We start from the raw sequence: 5,500 nt of genomic DNA, 5'->3' as shown, positions 1-5,500 counted from the left end.
CTGTGTGAACTGTAGCCTCAGTTTCCTGTTGTTAGCTGACAGGAGTGGCACCTGGTGTGGTCTTCTGCTGCTGTAGCACATCTTCTTCAAGGTTGGACGTGTTGTTGGTTCAGAGATGGTCTTCTGCACACCTTGGTTGGAACCAGTGGTTATTTGAGTTACTGTTGCCTTTCTATCATGTTGAACCAGTCTGGCCATTCTCCTCTGACCTCTGGCATCAACAAGGGGTATCTTTCACTACCATATGCGATCTTGAAAGACGTTTTCGTAAATTTGGCAGCACATCTGGCCTCACAACCGCAGTCCACATGTTACCACACCAGCTCAGGACCTCCACATTCGGTATCTTCACCGGTGAGATTGTGTGAGACCAGCCACCCAGACAGATGATGCAACAATTGGTTTGCAATTCACCTCACAGGCAGAGTTGATGTGTTGCTGCAATTGCTGTAAATTAAACAACCCAAGAGTATATAAAGGAGATAAGAATAGCTCAGCCTTAAACACTTGTTTGTTTGTTTGTTTGTTTGTTTTTATCAGACTGTCACCGGCTCTGTCGATGCAGTGGCCTCGTTGAAGTGAAAGACGAAGCTGTTTATCGGTGGTGGCTGTTTTCTATCAGGCGGCTCAGCAGGAGCAGTGACAGGTGTTGATGTGGGAACTCTCCCACCTGAGGAGGACTTTCATTACACTCCGCCGCCTCAAGGCAAACATTTCAGTATTGTGACTGTGACCTCTGTGTCTCTGCCTGTCTGTCCCAACAGACGTGACAATAACAGGAGGACTGTTTTCAGACTGCGCTGACCTCTGTCGGGAAGCATTAACATACAGGACAACACTGACGGCCTCTTCTAAAGCCTCACTGCTCAGTTTCTTTTCTCATTTAAGTTCAGTTTGGGCTTTATTTATCACCTCGGCTTATTATCATTTATGTGTTTGTCTGTAATGAGGTGAAGCGCAGTCTGTTGGTCACCTCTCGCAGCACCTGACAAATGCTTTTTGGAGCTTGACACAGATGTCAGGGAGGAAAAATTATTATTTCTGGCTCGCACTGGGGGCCATTAAACCCCAAAGTGTGTATGTAAGCTTCCAGCGTTTGACCTGCTGTGGGCTCAGTGGCTGCAGTTAATCGGTTTACGTATCTAAATGAATTAACAGAGTCAATAAATGTTATGAAACTTGAAATTTAAATGAAGTTGAATCTGCATTTTGTGCACACAGCTTTAGAGCTTTCACATCTTACAGTGTTTATTACCAGATGCAGTTTGATTTCTTGTCAGGTGGACCTTAAGTGAAGCCTCAGTTATTTATTTTTTCATTTGTTATCTTTATTGCTTTATTGCTCTTCTTTTTCCAAAGTCAATAATCAGCTACAAGAATGTTTCAACTAAAAATGAGTAGATAAAAAATAAAAAATATAGTTATATGCATTAAAAAGTGACATGAACATCTACACTGGCAATTAAATTCAAAATAAAAATAATTCAAGCAAATATTTTGTAAATAAATTACAAAATGCTTAAAATATAAATATATTTTATTGTATTATATTATATTATATTATATTATATAATATTATTTTATATTGTATCGTACTCTACCGCATCGCATTGTATCTTATCACATCGCATTGTATTGTATCGTATCGTATCGTATCGTATCGTATCATAGGATATATCACATCCTATTGTATCGTATCATATCACATCCTATCACATCGCATCGTATCACATCACATCGTATCGTATCATATCATATCATATCATATCATATCATATCATATCATATCATATCATATCATATCGCATCGTATCACATCACATCGTATCGTATCATATCATATCACATCCTATTGCATCGCATCGTATTGCATCGCATCGTATCATATCATATCATATCATATCACATCACATCCTATTGCATCGCATCGCATCATATCGTATTGTATCGTATCGCATTGCAGTGCATCGTATCGTATTGCAGCACATCGTATCGTATCGCATCGTATCGTATCATATTGTATCACATCGCATCATATTATGTCATAATTTGTTATATTGTATAAATCAAAAGTGTGTACAGAAAACAGTAAAAATGAACATCTTAAAAGGCAACACAGTTCAATTAAATTAGTGGTTGTAATGATGGCTATGATGGCTGGCCACCTTTGACCTTTCATCGGCTCAGTCGTTAGTATTCCTTGCCCATTCATAAAGCCATGCTGGGTAAAGTCCCATGCTACATCTGCACTTTGATTGAACAGAGATCTGACTGTAGTTTTAGTCTGAGATCTCAAGATTTAGTCTCGTTGTCTGTTCCTAGATCTCGGACTGAGCTGGAAAAAAAAGCTTTTATGTGCTCCTCTCCTCTCACTTAGAATAACCTTCAAAAGATTAAACTAAGAGAATTGGTCTTTCTGCCTGATGTTAAAGCCTCATAAGTACAAGAATGAAGGAATCGGTTGGTACTTGTCGTTGTGCATATATATCATGACATGTTAATGCAGTGGTTCCCAACTGGTGGGTGGTGGATTCATTCTGAATGGACTGCAAGTGACTTGTGAAAGTGTCAGGTTGGTAAAAAACATGCTTTATTTAGAGGTACAGTGATTTTCTGGCACAGAGCTTTTATTTTGAAGTGCTGTTTCTTGCTGTAGAGTGAGTGAATAACAGACAGCTACCTAGTCTCTATATACAGACTCTACATTCAGTGAATGTAGAGTCTGTAGGAAAACCCGGGAGATCTTGCCTCCGGAAGAAGAGCGGAAGAGCCCTGGTTTCCGGTTGTAGGCTGTTTGTAGTCCGTGTGATATTGACCAATCACATTTGAGCCGGCTGCAGTTGTTGCCAGGTTAAACGGTCCGTGAGTTGAACTAACGAGGCGGAACATAATTGGCGTCACTGCAAACTCTGAATCCATCGCAGTGTTTACAGCATATTTAAGTCGGAAATGGAAAATCGCCTCCTCCGCCCAAATCAAACCGGAATGCCAAAAAATCGGGGGTCTGCCCCCAGAGGCTGTATCGCCATCTGCCGGAAGTCAGACGCCGAATACAGCCGATGGGTTCCGAGAATGACAGCTACCTAACAGAGACAGCAAACTCGCTCGACGACATGGCCAAATGCAATTATGATGCGAAATATTTTAAACTGTGTGGACCTTGAACGAATGACTAAGGAGAAATCTGGATCCCGTGCCTGGATCTTTTGGGAACTACTGTGTTTATGTATATCTCCTAGATTTATTGTGGTTGTTGTTTGTCTGAAAGTTTTTTTTTTATCCTGTATTAGCCAGGTCTCCCTTGAGAAAAAGATCTCAGCAGGACTTGCGTGGTTAACCCTTTGAAACCGGAAGCTGCATCACTTTTCTTGTGCTGCTTTGAGACTCCTTTCACAGAAATGTCCCGTTATAATACAAAATTAATTAATTTAGAAACAATTTTTTAAAAGCTAGGGGAAAACTATATTTATAATTATCATTATTATTATATATTCAAAATAATGTCACATAATTATTATAATTTTTAAGCTCCTTTTCCAGGTAATTTCCTTCATTGTTTGTTTGTTTATAACTTTCTTTTTTTTTTCTAATTTTCTTGTTATCAATTGTTTTTTTTTTTATTATTATTTTATTTTATTTATTTATTTATTTATTATTGCTTTATTTTTGCTTTTTTAAAATTTTTATCTATTAAATTCTTGCTAATTTTTGGGGGTAATTTCTTCTGTCCTTGCTCATTGCCCTCTTTCCATGTTTTCTCAGGTTTCAAAGGGTTAAATATGGATTAAATAAATACATTTTAAAACTAAATCAAATGAAATGTAAAAAAAAATATTGAATCAATCTCCATTAAACAGTGTTTCATAAATAAGCCACAAAGTGTTTTAAATACAAAAATAAAGTAGCCTAAGAAAAAGTAAAAAAGAATTCAATACATGTGTATTCTCATCCTGACTGCTTGTCAGTGAACCCAAACATCAAAATATGAGTCGCTAGGTAGCCTCCTCTGTCACTTTTGTCATGATGCTGGGTTTTTGTTAATAGTATGTAATCTTGTGGACTTCGTTTGGAGGTTCTGTTTGTCTTCTTCCTTGTTTCATGTTATTCATTCATGTTTAATCTGCTTCCTGTTTTACTGTGTAGATTCTCTCCTCCTGTGTAGTGTCTGGTTTTACTTCCTGTCTTCCTCTCACACCTGTTCTGTGTTGGTCTTATTTGTTCCACCCTAGTGTTCCCCACTACACCCTTGTTGCTAGCCAATCCCTATTTATCTCCTTTTGCCCGTGTCCACCTACTCCAGCTGTGTCTCGTTCTCGTGATTGGCTTTCTGTGTATATATACCTGTGTGTTTCACTTTGCTCCTTGTCAGTTTGTCTGTGCACATACCTCCTTGCTTCTGAGTTTTGTTAATGCTGACTTTTTATTTAACCTTCAACCTGCCTCCTGCTCAGCATTTGGGTCCTTCCTAAACTGATTTATGACAAGTTGTGTCTGTTCACGGACACCGTCTCAATTGCACGTTATACATGCATTGTGTCTTTTCAAAATAGACTTGCAAAGCTTCGTTTGTAGGTTTATTTCCTATAGTTTAGGCAACAGAAGCATGTGGTTAGGTTTACAAAAACACATCATGATTTGGCTTAAAATAAATACGGTTCTTTCTGACATCACATGACATCACTTGACTACAGTACTTCCAATGCATGCTACGCTGTTATCAAGGAAACTCCATTGACTTTTGGTTTCACACAGGCAGCATGCTCCCAGGTGAAATGTTTGTTAGTTTGACCCATCCACTTAGTCTCCCTCCCGCTCTATATGGATTTTCTCACTCTTTATATTATAGTAGTTTCCAGCAGTTGCCATGAAGAGTTTCTGGGTGCTTTAGTGTCTGACGCTGACATTCACTAACAATGTGGTGGTATTTGACGAATTCCAGTGTGGCCGACAGCATCAGAAATAGCCTCTGCCAGGTGTGTGTCATACTGCCACGAAAGGTGCCTTTGTTCATCCATATCAGCTGCCGAAATCATTGATAAAGCAGCAGTATGAGATGAGAACGAGCTGATATGCTGGATATTTTTAATGATATGATAGTTAGCTTTTATTTCCATATCATGCCAAACATCTGGCCCATTCCACCTGGGATTACAAGACACTAATATTTATCATGAATAAATTGCAACATGATGTACTTCATACATTTAAATACCATATATGTGTGTTTTTTCTTCAAATAACTTGTTCACAGAACAGCAGAAGAAAGAAATAACAGAGATGAAATGTTAACATAATAATCGTCTTTTAACCCAAACAGAGTCTTGTGATGGTTTTGGGGTGAGTCAGTGTGAGATCCTGCAGGACTTGGCTCGTTCACAGCTCCGTATTGTTGCAGAGGAGGGAGATATAAATACTCAGACAGCTTCCTGCTTCGCCCTGCTGGGGTTCAGTATTACAGCCGTCCCAGCTGAGCACACACACCCAGACACAATAGACCGGC

Source organism: Epinephelus moara, chromosome 14 (assembly GCF_006386435.1).
Source record: "Epinephelus moara isolate mb chromosome 14, YSFRI_EMoa_1.0, whole genome shotgun sequence".
NCBI classification, from domain to species: domain Eukaryota; kingdom Metazoa; phylum Chordata; class Actinopteri; order Perciformes; family Serranidae; genus Epinephelus; species Epinephelus moara.
Note: the sequence above shows the minus strand (reverse complement) of the source record.